Source organism: Periplaneta americana, chromosome 17, assembly GCF_040183065.1.
Source record: "Periplaneta americana isolate PAMFEO1 chromosome 17, P.americana_PAMFEO1_priV1, whole genome shotgun sequence".
In the NCBI taxonomy this organism is placed as follows: Eukaryota; Metazoa; Arthropoda; class Insecta; order Blattodea; family Blattidae; genus Periplaneta; species Periplaneta americana.
The window spans coordinates 106,916,125-106,933,205 of record NC_091133.1 but is presented as its reverse complement, the minus strand read 5'-3'; the positions used below and the strand labels follow the sequence as shown (position 1 = coordinate 106,933,205).

Genomic DNA, 17,081 nt, shown 5'->3' with positions numbered 1-17,081 from the left:
TACACGAGGGTAGGCCAACAAAGGGGAACTCAGTGCGTAAAACTTAAAGCGATTCAATCCGGCATCGGAACTTGAATCCGGTGTGGCTTAGTGGATAAAGCGCCAGCACGTACAGCTGGAAACCTGGGTTCGAGTTCCGGTGACGGAGAGAATTTTTCTCTATTTTACCGATTCTTCACCAAATGGAAATGCAGAATTACTGCACTAAAATTCCATGTACTTCGGTACATCATAGTAATACCACAGTCTACTATATACAGTCACGAAGCTTGAGTTGTGAGGGTGCTAGAAACAATGGACTGTGCCGGTACTATTTCGCATTGTCTGTCATGAGGCGATATTAGCGATCCTAGTGGTGAGCAATTATCTATGGATGCATATTTACTACGTATTGAGCTTCGTGACTGTATATACTAGATTGTGGTAATATTATGGTCCGTTCCAGAAATCTGTGGAGTAGAAAGACGAAACAAGAACTCTGCGATATAAGCTTTTAAGAACCTTTAATTGGTGTTGGGGGAACCCATATGTTTCCATGGTAGTTTAACCTTTCATTATGCACATTAGCACGTTTCGCGTTTTCGCGGTTATCCATAAAATCGTGCCTCTAGTTATAGCATGACTTTTAGCTCTGATGTTTTCAGATGGAGATCACCAGCCAGGTTACAGATTCTCTGAGATACGCTCGCGGTCTATAGCCTACTGACGCCAGTAGCAGACGATACCCACTGCCATACGAGGTGTTCTTGGAGCTAGCGAGCGGACGCCCTGTGGCGAGACCCACAAGATGATGAAAGATATTCTTGAAGTCTGGGAACTTATTAAAAACTCACAACCCAAGTGCTAATGGTAACGAAGTTATGATTGGGCTAGGATTCTTAGTAAATAAATATTTTATTTGCACTGTAATAGGAATTCGTAATTGTATTTTAAGCTTCAGACAAGGCCATCTAAGCATATATTTTAAATTTTTTTTCTCATAAAAATACATATTTTGATTTCTTTATGTAAATATATATTTTCAAATATTCGCATAAAACATATAAAAATTAAGTTTTCATCAAATAATTTTCGACAAAAGCCCCATTTCAAATTAATCATCACTCGAATGTTCAGTGCCTGCTTCTTGGAATTGCCTGTGGACTTGTGGAACTGCAATCTACTTCCTCAAAGCGATAAAAGCTGTCACCACTAAAAAAATTGTACTGTAACTACACACACATAAACACAGATGTGTCATTTAAGTGTGTCTTGTAAGTTACCATTAGGGCAGGAAGTTCCTGCATTTGCATATATTTTTCCATTGGCTGTAATTAATTTCTGATTAATTATCTTCACTAATCAACAAAATTCAAGCTTAGTCTATCAAACCAAATTTTATATCGCATACATTTGTACATTTTGGTGATTTTTTTATAAAAGCATACTATTTCATGATATTTATATTATTGCGGCATATTTTTGAGTTTCAGCTCATTAAAGCAGATTTTGTTCCATAAAAATGCATAAATTGGATTTTTTAAATAAAAACAAACATATTCTATTTTTTAAAACTGGTATTGAGTGAAATTATTATAATTATTTTTACCAGAAAAGTGTTGAAAATTTTGCGGCACACCTAGCGAATCTCACGGCACAGAAGTGTGCCGCCCTCAACAATAAATGTAAGTTCAATTTTATCTAGTTTGACCTATAATGTTATTACATTTATTGATTTATTGTTTATTATTATTATTTATTAGTGATATCAAGAAATACAGAATTTTATTAGTGCATATTTATTGGCATATTTTAAGATTTTTAAAGGCATACTTGCATGCATATTTAGTAGGTTTTTAGGGCATGAACTTTCTGGCCCTAGTTTTCATAACGCTGATTCAGGAAGAAATTATTATTTCATAAACATTAGCTGCCTCTATTTTCGTTTCCAAGCATAAATATGTCTCTAGGGAGTGCATGTTGTTTCTCAATGGCCAGGGCGCTCTTTTTCCCCAGTACAATGTAATGTTCCGCGATAATCGTCAGTCATTTGTGATGGACAACTTGAGGATGAATCTCATTGCATAGGTCTACTGCAATTTCTTCACCAGTTGGCGAGACAGCATAATTTATAATGGTGAGTACTGCATATTGCTTATATTTACTTACTTACTTACTTAATGGCTTTTAGGGAACCCGGAGGTTCATTGCTGCCCTCACATAAGCCCGCCATTGCTCCCTATCCTGAGCAAGATTAATCCATTCCCTATCATCATATCCCACCTCCCTCAAATCCATTTTAATATTATCTTCCCATCTACGTCTCGGTCTCCCTAAAGGTCTTTTTCCCTCCGGCCTCCCAACTAACACTCTATATGCATTTCTGGATTCGCCCATACGTGCTACATGCCCTGCCCATCTCAAACGTCTGGATTTAATGTTCCTAATTATGTCAGGTGAAGAATACAATGCGAGCAGTTCTGTGTTGTGTAACTTTCTCCATTCTCCTGTAACTTCATCCCTTTTAGCCCCAAATATTTTCCTAAGCACCTTATTCTCAAACACCCTTAACCTATGTTCCTCTCTCAAAGTGAGAGTCCAAGTTTCACAACCATAAGCATATTTATTTTCAATTATTTTATATAAATATAAGCATATTGCTTATATTTATATAAAATAACTGAAACAAAATGAAATATTTTTTTCCTTTTTTGTCACATTTTCCCGAATTTTTGCACATAAAAAATCAATATTTTCGCGATTTTTAGCACCTAAAAAGCCGAGACCTATAGTCTTTTTGCTGTAAGAAAAATCCTAATATAACAATAGCACGTGACTGAAGTGAGGCTTCATTGGCCGCTGTTTGGCGCCATAGATTCTCAGTACATGTTCCCGCCTACTATTGTACATTCTGTTTCATGTTAAACATTTCCCGTTACTCGTCAAGTACATAGCAGTGTCTGGTCAAGTAGGGTTAACCTCACTACTATGCATTCATTTCCTTAGGAAACATTTACTTTGTAATTACTGTGATTAAAACTCACGTAACTTATTATATACATTTAAGATTATTCATTTTTCTCCGCTTTTCAGAGGGTTTCCACCTTCGTTTAATAACCACACACACCGACGGTGCAGAAGCCTTCACGTGCTTACGTGAACAACTACGAGCTAAAGTGACGCCAGCTTTATACAAGAACAGACTACCTCGGTATTACTGTTGGTATTCATCCGCGTTCATAGTACATAACAAAATATAAAAGTAGCTTTCCTTTTACATAGCGTTTTACATGAGTGAAGTTACATGTTTCATTGTATTTAACAACTAGAATTCAATATTTTATTTTCAAATAATACAAGATTATGGTTTCGAAATACGGACTATATTTTCCTGCGTCGTGTGAGTGTTTCGACTGTGAGCCAATCACGGGTATGAAAGCCACGTGCTTGTGTTTACATTATGATTTTTCTTACAGCGAAAACAGTATAGATATGATATCGTGAGACCGGTAAGGATTCTTAACAAAACCACTTCCACAGCCGTCGTATATTTCACAGAGTGTGCAGAGAATTGAACCCCCGAGTATCTTCATTAAGATGCCGTCAGTTGACATTTCCACAGCTGGATTCACCTGCGTCATTACACTAACGGTATATCTGTCACTGTATCAGTTGTTTGCGTTTATTTGCGACACGGAGGCGACAACAGGATCGAGGAAATCTAGATTATGTGCACGAAACTGTGCTCGTTCACGCACGCTGCTGTGATCTACTCGGACTCAAAGTTGTTGAAACTCCCCGAGTCCGAGTCCGGACCGCGACCTTTCCCACACCTCTGCACAACTGCATTGTTACGGACAATTGTCGGCGCTTGCGCAATGGGCATGGATCCAGACGTAAACAACAACAGTTTAATTCCTGCATGTGGCGCTCCTATCCGGCTAGATCCTGCTCGAGGACACGTCACATCTTACAAATCCTACCTGTGCCTGAGGTTCTCAAACTTCTCCGGCTCACGTCACTGTGTCCAACTAAACTCCCATTACGTTCTGTCCGAAATCCAACTACAAACTCTCTCTCTGACTTAGAGTTGGGTCGATTCGTGAACGAATCATTCATTCGAACGACTAATAATAAAGAATCGTAAGAATCGATTCGTGGTATCAACGAATCGTCGTTCAAAAGAATCGTAACGAATTGTCCTTCAAAAGAATAGTATAGTATATATAATAGCATGGTATCGTAACCCACGATTCTATTTACTTGTTTGATGTACCTTGTCAGCGGACATTTCCGAACCGAGCCGAATGCTCCCGAACGAGAGTGAAATCAAAATACTGCATTTGTTAAGTGTGGAAAATAATGAACACGAACCTGAAATTTACATGGTTAAATAGAGATGTAATGCAAAAAATGTACTTGATAATGCTATAACTTCTATTCATTTCTTTACAATCCAACCCTTCAACTTGATAATAAGATTCAGTTGTTAAATTATAATTAAGAAACACTAACTTGAATAATTTTGTAGACCAGCGTTTCTCAAACTTTTTTGAAGTGGGGACCACTTTTTAAAGTTAGAACAGTTACGCGGACCACCTTACTCTTGTTCCCTTCGAAAGCAAATTTATCACTTTTGTAGCATATTTTAATACCAGTATACTTATATTTTAAAACAGAATTAAGATTCGGTACTTTGGTCCTCTGTTATGAATTCGGGTGGTCCCTGCTGGGTTACAGGCGCGGCGCCAGCTGTGCAGGGTAAAGATGTCGAGAAACACCACGTTCATAGTTCTTTAAATCTCTCTTTTGTTACTGAGAGTAGAGTGGGAAGTCGGTAGAAGGGTAGGGTAATAAATTTCATAAAATATCAGTACTGGGAGAAAAAGTGAAATTCGATTGCCATGTGTCATTTCCAAACTCTGAGATTTTAAGCTATAGTGCGATAAGCAGTTCGTTTGAATTTTATTTTTTCTTCTGTCTTTTTTGAAGGACCACAAGGGCAGAACTCTAGGACCACAGGTGGTCCGCGGACCATAGTTTGAGAAACGCTGTTGTAGACTAATGGAAGTCATGATGAATGATTCCAGCCAATGAGAAAGAGACATCTATGCGAGAGATGTAGAACGTTTTTGTTCTATCCGTGGTTTGCAAAGGAAAGTGTCCAGTGAGTCATTCGTTGACGATTCAAAAGAATCGTTGGAATCGCATACTAAGAAGAATCGTGAACTCGTTGACGATTCAACAGAATAGTTGGAATCGCAGACTGGGAAGAATCGTGAACGAATCGTTAGAATCGATTAGTAATGTATGATTGAATCGTTGATTCGACTTCTGAAAAAGAATCGTGTTGCCCAACTCTACGTCTGACTTATGCTACTGGTGACACACAACACAGAATCATTTATTGCTATGACGCTTCAATATACCAGAATTGTACATGAGAACATGGTGGAAAGAGCAATAAAAGCACTTAGTAAAAACTTTCACAAGTGTCATCTTTGTCAACTACAAATTTCACATTAAAATTTACAGAATAAGAATCCGGGTCTACAGAGTGGAAGCTCGATAATAAACTAGCTAGATATCTGAAAACATTTCGCTTAAAATCACAGCAACATCACAATTGTCAAACTGTGTAATGAAAGACTGTAACTAATATTCTTTCATTTTATGTCTCAATTGCGAAAGAGAAAGGGTCCCTCACGTGACACCGGGATGGAGGTCTTGGCTTCAACAGCGCTCTCACGGTCGGCTATGGAATGTGCAGATTCATTGTCGGATGACGTGTGAACTGCGAAAGAAGAAAAAACAACGAGAAGATCCAGCATCCCTGAAAGAAAGGAGTGCAAGTCAGTGTACAAATGAGGTGCAGATAACGGAGTACGATGCCCGCATTCGGTGGACTGATACAGAGTGTCCCAATAAAATATGTACGTACTTTATTAGTTTTCACCACATATTCGACAAGTAAAATGGGTAGCCATTCTTGTTTTGGTTTCCTTAAGAAGACTGAGTAGTCATTTCTGTACGTTTGAATCAGTACAAAAGTTCAATATTTTTAGGCTTTTAGTGTTCAGAATGCAATAAAAATTGTCATGGTTATACAATAAATAATTATTAAGACAAAAAAGTGATACTTAGGGACCGGATTTTTATGTAATTACATATTACAGTATATGCCTTTCAACCTAACCGTATATAAATAACAAATCTTTGTGAATCTTGTAATTACCATTAATATATTAAAATTTGATACTACATATTTTTACATATTTACCCCACATTACATATTATGGCTTGGTATTATATAAATCTACATATTTAGGAGTTTTATTCATGTTTACTTCTCTGAAAGGGGGGGGGGAAATTTCTGCTGGGGAAGTTTACAATTTGAAATAGATTAAAAAAGCCTTTTTACCTACCCAAGAAAGGATATATTTCGGGACGAAACATAACGTCCTTAGTTCCAGGAAGTAATGTAGAGGCACTCAACCCATACCGCCCACTGTAAATATGAGTGAATAAAAGGCAACCTATCTCATACAACTACCTCGTATTGTAAAAATCACTCAAAGTGGCGTTGCCTTCATGCGGTGGATGGGACGAGGACGACATGATTTGTCTCGAACTATAATTGTTCTGCACACGTCGTAACAGGTCATTCCCATGCAATTTGCAACCTTACCCAACCTCTTTCTAATCCTTCCAGGGAAAACCCGTGTCACGTCTGACATGAGACTTTCAGGTTATTGCTTGACCTCTTTATTTTAAATTTAGTAGACCTATATGCAAATGAGGTTTTCCGAGCAATTAGAAAGTATGGTTCTCGGCTGGAATAATCCTACCCTTCTGAACGAGACAGGAATGTCACTTTTAAAACAACAATTTGTAAATGCCTATAGTTTGAGGTTTTAGTGGGTACTTGTTTCTTACAGGGAGCAGCTAAAATGCATGTGTCCCACATCTCCTCTTATTTTCTCCTAATCCAGTAAAGCGAAACAGTGCTTGCAGTGCTGCTGTTTCATTCATTTCCCTCAGTTATCTAGTTTTAGTACTTACAGTACCTATAAAGTGCAAGTGAGTTTATCTACTGCTTTCAACTAACTAAAATGGCCCCTGTATCTTCAACCCTAACGATAAAAATAAAATCATGGATTGCAATGAACGAAGCTTTCACTACAGATGGAAAAATAGTAATGTGTCAAGTGTGCAGTAAAAAAGTCGGGTGCTCTATGAAATCACAAATGGAGAGTCTTACCTATCTTATACTTGCCAGATATTGATATAAACTATTTTCATGATTTTACATATTTTGGTACATATTTAGCTGGTTTTCTTACATTAATATGTACATATTTCACACCTTGATATTACATAAAAATCCGGTCCCTAGTGATATTTCACCATTCCTTCCAGTGCATCCTTCAGTAGGCAGTGACCCAGCCAATTCGTTTTCCTCTTTCTGATCAGTTTCAGCATCATTCTTTCTTCACCCGCGCTTTCATTTCTTATAATTTTAAAATTTCGCATTCCACCGCTGTGGAGTAACGGTTAGCATGTCTGACCGTGAAACGAGCGGGCCCGAGTTCACATCCTGGTTTGGGACAAGCTTCCTGGTTGAGGTTTTTTTCCCGAGGTTTTCCTTTCTGCCCATTAAGAGCAAACGCTGGGTAACTTTCGGCGCTGGACCCTTGACTCATTTCGCTAGCATTATTACCTTCGTATCATTCAGACGCAGGTAATCACAGATGTTGATAAAGCGTCGTAAAATAACCTAAAAAAATTAGTATTTTGAATTGCAATTGGATTTTGTAGCATTTATGATTTTCAAGTTTAGCGTTATACGCTATTGACAGGTAATGGTAAACCAAGGTTAATAAATTAAATTTTGGGATTAATTCAAACTATAATTTACACTCATGATCAGTTCAGGAACTGAAATTTAACAATGCACATGTTTCAATCTGACTTCTTTCATCCTAAATCTTCTATCTGTTACAATCAAATTATAAGTAGTACTGAAAAATCTTTCAACATCACCACTATATTTTTCAAGGCTGCAGAGGTAAAGAAAAAGAACTTCACTTTCAGTGCCATTTACACTCAGTGTTTTTGTCATTCTTCATCTGTTCAGACAAGTGCATATGCCCCCAACAAATTTATTTAGTGTAACATTACTGGCAACTAATATTTCGTGTCTTGGAGTGATTTTCGATCAACCATACTATTTTTTTTTCCAATCGCTGGCTTAATGAGTTTGCCCATTTCCTGTAAGAAAAGGTTTGTCTTGTTCATAATCACATGTGAATGAAGTTTTGCTAGATACTTTTTTGCACGATCGTATTTTTTTGTTTGTTTATTTATTTATTTGTTGTCAGGCCTTGAAAGTTAGAATTCCCAAACAGAAACTTGTTGCTAGGAAAACCATTCTTCATAACATAAAACTATACTGAAAGAGACACATTACAGTGCACTTATTGCTACTTAATTACCATTACAATGCATTTTTACGAAGGCTTTGGAATAATATTGCTCGTCCACACCTGTGGAGTAACGGTTAGCGCGTCTGGCCGCGAAATAAGGTGATCCGGGTTCGATTCCCGGTCGGAGCAAGTTACCTGGTTGAGGCGTTTTACGGGGGTTTCCCTCATCCCAATATGAGCAAATGCTAGGTAACTTCCGGTGCTGGACTCCGGCATTATCACCTTCATCTCATTCAGACGCCAAATAATCTACTAAAAATAATAATATTGCTCTAAATTTTCAATGAAAGATATATTGTATTTGCAATTTTAAAAATATTATCGTGCAAAAAATGTTGTACAAAACACATTTGTGAAGTGCATTACAAAATCTCGGAAATTGAAAAACTCGCTCTGCACGTTTTTAAAACTTTTCCTCGATTTTGAAAAAAGAAAGACACTTTCCAATCTTGTATCGTAATAATACTATTGCATGCAAGATATGAACTGTAATACAATTTCAGCCTCAGTGTTTTCATTAACACAATTATCCAGCATATCGTTTATTTGTGACGGAAACCATCCACTGGCACTCATTTCCAAATCCGTACGTAACACTAAAAAAATCATCTCACAATTTATATGCACATGGATAAGACGATCCCTTTAGCATTGTAATCAATTTACAAATTCTTACGGAAATATTTGACACAAACTTGATTTGAAGTTTCAGCAAAGGAAACATGTTCCTGTCTCTATACATACTCAGCAATGACAACTGTTATTCAGAGAATTCTTTTAAACGCAGAAATTAAAAAATTAAAAGCTATTTTTTTTTCGACAGAAAACCACAAATTTATTATTATTATTATTATTTACAATTTCTCATTTATTTCGCAAAAACAAAATATAGCGTACACTTTTCGCATTTTGTCGGGAATTCAAAAGTACTTTTTTTTTTAGTGTCATTTTACGACGCTTTATCTAGCAATGGTATACCTTATTTTATTTCATGGAGTGTCGTTTCATAGAAAAGACTTTGCCGACAGACCTTCTACTGCCCACTACTAATTGGTTGTCATAAATAAATGTCTTCCTTACTGTGACGGAAATCTTGTCTTCTCCTGTCAGTAACCAATCACAACCTTCGTTCAGAAGAATTGACAGGCTTCCGTCAAATCCACGTGGAGGCGGAGTTGTCGCATCTTTTCCGAATTCCAAGAATCCCGTCAGTTTTACTGCATAATTTTGAAGGTCACCAGGATTGTGGCAAATGTGCAATGTTGGGACGAGGGGACAGGATGGAATTGTCAGAGTTGTTTGTGTAGGAAGTCATAAATCTGTAAGTGGGTGTTCAAAGGAGCCACCGAACTGCAATCCTTGAAATAGAATAAGGTATAGTAATAGTTTTCTAGCATCTGAGTAAGATGAAGGTGATAACTGATAATGCTAGGGAAATGCGACCAGGGTCCAGCGCCGAAAGTTACCCAGCATTTGCCCTTAATGTGTTGAGGAAAACCCCGGAAGAAATCTCAACAGGGTAACTTGTCCCAATCAGGATTTGAACCGGGGCTTCTCGTTTCACGGTTAGAAGTGCTAACCGTTACTCCACAGCGGTGGACTCAAAAGTACTAAATTATAAATCTACAACTTGTGGAAAATTAAAATAAAGAACGACATAAGTGTATTGGGGAGATTTCGTATTTATCGCTAATGAGAAAAACAACGAAATCTATAAATTACGTATTAAGTCTCTTTTAACGTGGAACGTTTATGCTCGAGTGGCAGGTGAATTAATATTTTTCCTTTTTCGCTAAATCTTTGCACTGTTTCCTCCAATCTCCCGCTGCCAAATACTCCACTGACATTTCCGGGACTGTCATGTCCTTGTAAAGTGCACTCCGACACATGCCTTGGGGGATTAAGAACGACGAAAAACTTCAAAGAAGCCGACCTCGGTTATCGAACATCGGACCTCCCAAATATTTCACCCGGCAGCTAGGTCGTTAGGGAGTGCAAGTGTTATTTATGTAGCGAATGACTGAAAGGTTAACTGCTTTTTCAGTCTGACAACTTCCGCAAACTGGGGCCCGCGCACATCGCTCTTCAACAGCACCTACACAGTCAAATGTCGAGTTCCTGAGCTCAACCCAGTTCCGACATTATATTATGAGTATGTTGAAACCAGCGCACTTACTACCACATTAAGATATAGGCCTATACAATATATACTGTACTGTATTATTAAAAAAATTCCGTATTCATATACTTTTTGTTCGGTGTTAGTACCAATTTTCCATTACCATACTGATATAAAGTTATAGTGCGATCCATTTGGGAAGACTTAAAATAAAAACGCGATAAAATGAGAACCGTTGCTATTTATTGTTAAATAATGTGTACAAGCATTCTAGAAGAATGGGAGTTTTGTCCAAATTATACCTCAACGTGCCCACAACTGCAAACGCGACACAGTTCATATCTTGAGGCTGCTTCCTCCCATGTATGGTCTAACACAACGTTTCTCAAACTATGGTCCGCGGACCACCTGTGGTCCTCGAGGTCCTGCCCTTGTGGTCCTTGAAAAAAAGGCAGAAGAAAAAATAAAATTCAAACTAATTCCGTATCACTCAATAGCTGAAAATCTCAGAGTATGGAAATGATACATGGCAATCGCCTTTCACTTTTTCTCTCAGTACTGACATTTTATGAAATGTATTACCCTATTCGTCTACTGACTTCCCACTCTACTCTCAACAACAAAAGAGGTATTTAAAGCACTATGAACGTGGTGTTCCTCGCCATCATTTCCCTGCACATCTGGCGCCGCGCCTGTAACCCAGCCAGGGACCACCAAATTCATAACAGAGAACCGAACCTTTTCATGTATTGATGACTTTCTTAATAGTTTTGCCGACACCCAGTCTGCACATTGAAATGGTCACGTACTGTACGTCGTACAACAATAATACAACTCTGAGGTCACAATTTGAAACTTATTTTCAAAGCAAATATGACGAATTTTCATGGGTTCGTGATCATTTTCATTGCGATATTAAAACTAACAAACTTTCATTGAGTGAAAGAGAACAGTTAATTGAACTCTCGAATGAGACTGGACTTAAAATGAAATTCCAAGCGGAAGGTATGGTTAATTTCTGGACCTCATCACAAGTGAAAAGAGAATATAGTGAACTGTACAATTGCGCTTTAGAGATTATAATTCAGTTTGCTTCTCCGTATCTGTGTGAGAAAGGGTTTTCATCACAATCTCTAACAAAAACAAAGTAGGCTACCGAAATCGACTCGATGTATGTGACAATCTCCGACTTAAGCGTACCAGCATACATCCAAATAAAGAACAATTAATTAGAGTACCAACATTTATTATTTATTTATTTTTTTAGTTAATAAGTTAAAAGATTATCCAAACTCTAATAGCATTGACTTATTAAAGAAACAAAAATGAATTTTCTTCTATTTACATAAGCTTAATTAGTTAATACTAACATAAAATTAATTTAGTTTGATTAATTTTAATTAATTAATTCTATTTTAAAATATAAGTATATTGGTATTAAAATATGCTACAAAAATGATAAATTTGCTTTCGAAGGGAACAAGAGTAAGGTGGTCCGCGGAACTGTTCTGATTTAAATAAGTGGTCCTCACTTCAGAAAAGTTTGAGAAACGCTGGTCTAACATCTCAGGGGTAACTTTCTCAAAAGCTGAGAAAATCTTTTCTCTGAGATCATGGACATCCCTGGGTTGCAGGGCGAAGTACACAAGATGCAATACGTTGCTCATAACTTTGTCGGGATTAAACGTATAACAATATCAGATGATGTGTGGAACAACAAGGAGAACGCTGGAAAACACACGAAAGGATACACAACTCAAATTCTATAAAGTATTGGCTTGTACCAACTCTGTTATACAGAAGCCAAGCATAGATACCAAATAATAAAAAAGGGGGAGGGAGGAGAAAGTCGTATCCTAGAGAGCAGCGACAGAAATAAAGTTTTTAAGAGTCGTCAGAGGATGTATCAGACATGACAGACAGCTCTCCCACAACGACAAGGTACTATAATATTCACTTCAATAAATTACCTGCTGTAATTCAAAATTGGTCTTTTTCCGACATAAGCACACTATTATTTCCGTTTCGATACTAGTGATACAAAAACACAGTACCTATTACGAATAAAAGTAGAACAATCGGATTTCTTTTTGGCCAACAGAGGACACCGTTCAGAATCTAGAATTTTATTCTAGATTAGTCTCAATAGTTCCGTCAACATCCTTATCATCTACAAAAGAATGTCAATGCAACAAAACTACTCTTCACGAAACAAAATTATTTTCTGAGGTCATATACGGGGTGCTTATCCTCCGGTTACAATAAACTGAAAATGAGGGATTGTGCCCGGAAATAGAAACAATCTGTTCACCCTAATGCACTTGTTCATAGTTTTCTGCATAAGAGTATGTATTTCACTGCAAATCCAGTATTATCAAAATATGTTTCCTATTTTCTGCCTTCCTCTTAGTCTCTGCATACGATTCGCATATCTTAATGCTATCATCTGGTATCTTATTCTGCCCCAAACCTTTCTCTCGTTTACCATTCCTCCCAGTGCATCCTTCAGTAGGTAGTTTCTTCTTAGCCACTGACCCAACGAATTCCTTTTCCTCTACCTGATCAATTTCAGCATCATTCGACCTATTAGCCAAATATAAAGATGATACCAAAACCAATTTAATTTCAACATCTGTATGTAATAATTGAGTCGTTCAGAGCAGAAGTGGTGTAAGTAAAAAATGGGGAATGAGGGTTAAAGTAAACAATGCGTAAAATACAGCGCAAACTAGCAATTATTATTCAATTTATTTAAACTATTAGTAGTCAGTGTACAGCACGAAAGACATATTAATTGCTACTTTGCGCTGTATTTTATAAAATTTTTACTTTAAATCTCATTACCCAATTTTGATTTAAACCACTTCTGCTCTGAGCGGCTGAATTGAAGTATAGCCCATTTCTTCGATAAAAACGTAATACATTTTCAGTTTCGAAAACTAAAGCAATGAAGGCATCTTTTCTCTTTCCGATATAAGCACAATATCGATATCTCTGTTCCAATATCAATAATGAAGCGTGAATAACTTTCTTTCAATATCAGACCTTTACATCTATCACATTAAATGCATAATTATTAATTTATATTTCACACTATTTTCTAAGGTCGAAAAGATCCGGAAACACTCTTAGAAAGGGCGCAGGCCGTCGGAGAATGGAAGAAAAACATTACAAGACTGTGTGCCTCTTCGTGACGTTAGCAGGAAGTGGCGTCACGGTCTGGAACGCGTCCGACCGTGCACACTGGCTCCGTAGTCCTTGCTTCACGCCCCGAAAGCAGCCATGAGGAAACGCGAAAACGGGCAAGAGTAACGTCACTTCCGTTACAAATAAATATTGTAAAATGAGAATGCGCACGAGATCAAGAAGGTGCGCGCCATTTTTTTTTTTACTACAGTATAAGAAAATAAATGACTAGCATCACTTGGACTTGAAAGGAGTCGGCTCCTGAATATAGTAACTACTTACATGGCTACACTCCACCAAGTCACAAATAAATAATATTAAGATATTCAAGCTATGAAATTAAAGGAAAAGTTAAAAAGACAAAAAATATTGACATATGAGTATTACAAAATAATAACAGAAGTGAGATAATGCAAAATAAAAATAATACCACAATACAAGAAAGTAAAATTCAGATCTATAGATTGGAATATGGCAATTCAGTACAAATAGTTGAGGGAAAACAAAAAAATTTGTATAAAAATAGAATGCAATAAAATAATAAAAATGAAACATTAAATAAAAATTACAATAGAAAAGCTACAATGATTAATTTTATGGTCAAGAGAGTATAGTGAAAAATATGTATTATTTGTGGCAGAGATAAGAACTTATAATTGAAGGGAATCCAAATGGAAGAAGTGCAGATTCAATTTATTTCTAAAACTTGATAATGTCAGACAGTCTCTGACATGCTGCGGTAGAGAGTTCCAGGGATAGTTTTAGAAATGGAGAAAAAGGAAGAGTAAGATGGAAGAATGAATGGTTCTTCGTTCTTTGAGAAAAATAAAGAGTAGAAGGATGTTCTATGCATAGGAATAAAGAATGGTAATGTAGGAATACTGAAGAGTAAGGTGAGAGAATGAATGGTTCTTCGTTCTTTGAGAAAAATAAAGAGTAGAAGGATGTTCTATGCTTAGGAATGAAGAATGGTAATGGAAGAATATTGAAGAGTAAGGTGAGATAATGAATGGTTCTTCGTTCTTTGAGAAAAATGAAGAGTAGAAGGATGTTCTATGCTTAGGAATGAAGAATGGTAATGTAAGAATATTCAAGAGTAAGGTGAGAGAATGAATGGTTCTTCGTTCTTTGAGAAAAATGAAGAGTAGAAGGATGTTCTATGCTTAGGAATGAAGAATGGTAATGTAAGAATATTGAAGAGTAAGGTGAGAGAATGAATGGTTCTTCGTTCTTTGAGAAAAATGAAGAGTAGAGGCATGTTCTATGCTTAGGAATGAAGAATGATAATGTAAGAATATTGAAGAGTAAACTGAGGTAATGAATGGTTCTTAGTTCTTTGAGAAAAATGAAGAGTAGAAGGATGTTCTATGCTTATGAATGAAGATTGGTAATGTAAGAATATTGAAGAGTAAGGTGAGGGATGTTCTATGCTTAGGAATGAAGAATGGTAATGTAAGAATATTGAAGAGTAAGGTGAGAGAATGAATGGTTCTTCGTTCTTTGAGAAAAATGAAGAGTAGAAGGATGTTCTATGCTTAGGAATGAAGAATGGTAATGTAAGAATATTGAAGAGTAAGGTGAGAGAATGAATGGTTCTTCGTTCTTTGAGAAAAATGAAGAGCAGAGGCATGTTCTATGCTTAGAAATGAAGAATGATAATGTAAGAATATTGAAGAGTAAACTGAGGTAATGAATGGTTCTTCGTTCTTTGAGAATACTGAAGAGTAGAAGAATGTTCTATGTTTAGGAATGAAGAATGGTAATGTGAGAACATTGAAGAGTAAGGTCAGAGAATGAATGGTTCTTCGTTCTTCGGGACGGACCTAGGACAATATAGTAAGTGAATGTGAGATACGGCTAGATTTTCGGATGTTGCAAATAAACTGAACACATGCGTTATGAATACGCTGTAGAGTAGATTTTCTATTAATCTCATGTTAAAGTCGGTGAAGAGAGTATCACAGTAATCAAAATGAGGCATCAATAGCGACTGTAATAGATTCTTCTTAAGTGCAAACGGAAGAAAGTTCCGGATTCTTTTAGTGTGTGAAAATTATTTTGCAAATATTGTGTGTGATTTGCGTGTTCCAACTTAAGCTTCTATCAATACAAATTTCTGGATTATTTTACTATTTAGGATAACATTTTCGTTCATTTTAATAGGAGGTATGTTACATGTGTTTAATGTAATTTTGCCAGTTGTTGATGTTCCATTACAATTTTTCACCACTGTGTTGAAGTTTCAAATAAAACTAAGTAAACTGCAATGTCTTTGTTGTGGCATTTCTATTGCTCTCATCAAGTTTACATCTGATACTTCTTTTTTGTAAGCTTTCGGTGCCAATTCAAGATTTTCCCGAGTTTTAGAGTATTTCTGTGATAGTTCAAGGAAACTTTCTCTGAAAATACCTTCCTTTCCTTTTGGCAGACAACAGACTCACAGAAATAGACACAAATGTTTTGTCCTTGTTATTTATTTACCTATTCTTGTTTATCTGGTCATGAAAGCGAAAGTAAATAAAAAAAAGTATACACAAAAATGTGGTATTACGCTGAAGTTACGTCCCTTAGTTCATATCCTCATGGTTATTTACTTAGACATTTCATACCGCTCTAAAAATTTATCTTCCTATGTAATAAATAAACGTTGTTTACATTGGAGCAAGAATGCGACAGCAGAGCCGAGATAAAAGAAAGAGGGGAATAAAAGAAATACAGAGGTTTTGCGCACAATCGCGTAGAAACAATTGAAGAATGTGATCCCAAAACGTGGTCGGTCCATTTTTATGAAAGGACTGGGTTAGATTTTTTATCCACCGATACGGACTGAGGGAGTTTTCAAGTGATATACACAATAACAGAAACTTTTAGACAAGTATTGGCATTGTTTTAGAAGAAAATAAACTTAAAATATAATGACAGAAGTCTAAAAAAATCATATAAGTTATATGTATAAATCATAAAAATGACTAAATGGACTGAGTTTTTGGATCACACTTTTCAATAAAATTATATACAACATCAGAAGGAAAGAAATGCAATAATGAATCCATCAATCACTAGATTAGAAATAGGAGATTAAGAATGATCGAGGCATCGATGTAGCTCAATCGGTAGCGAAGCTGAGATCGGGAGTAAGTTGGAATCCCATTTAAAGAACAAAACTAAAATTCTATCAATCATTACTCTGCTCTCTTAAATTTACTGACCATATAGTGAATTAATCAATGGCTTTCCTAAAACACGGTATGAAATGTTTCATATAAAACAATTTTTTACCTCATAAAGGAAGCAAAAATGAGAAAAATTGT

At 36.4% G+C, this 17,081-nt stretch overlaps 1 protein-coding gene across 2 annotated transcripts in view; it reads right to left on the bottom strand.

The window, feature by feature from the left end:
• LOC138693239 (insulin-like receptor) overlaps positions 1 to 17,081 on the bottom strand; it is a 385,516-nt gene that overhangs the window by 149,929 nt on the left and 218,506 nt on the right. The gene's annotated exons all lie outside the window — the stretch shown is intronic.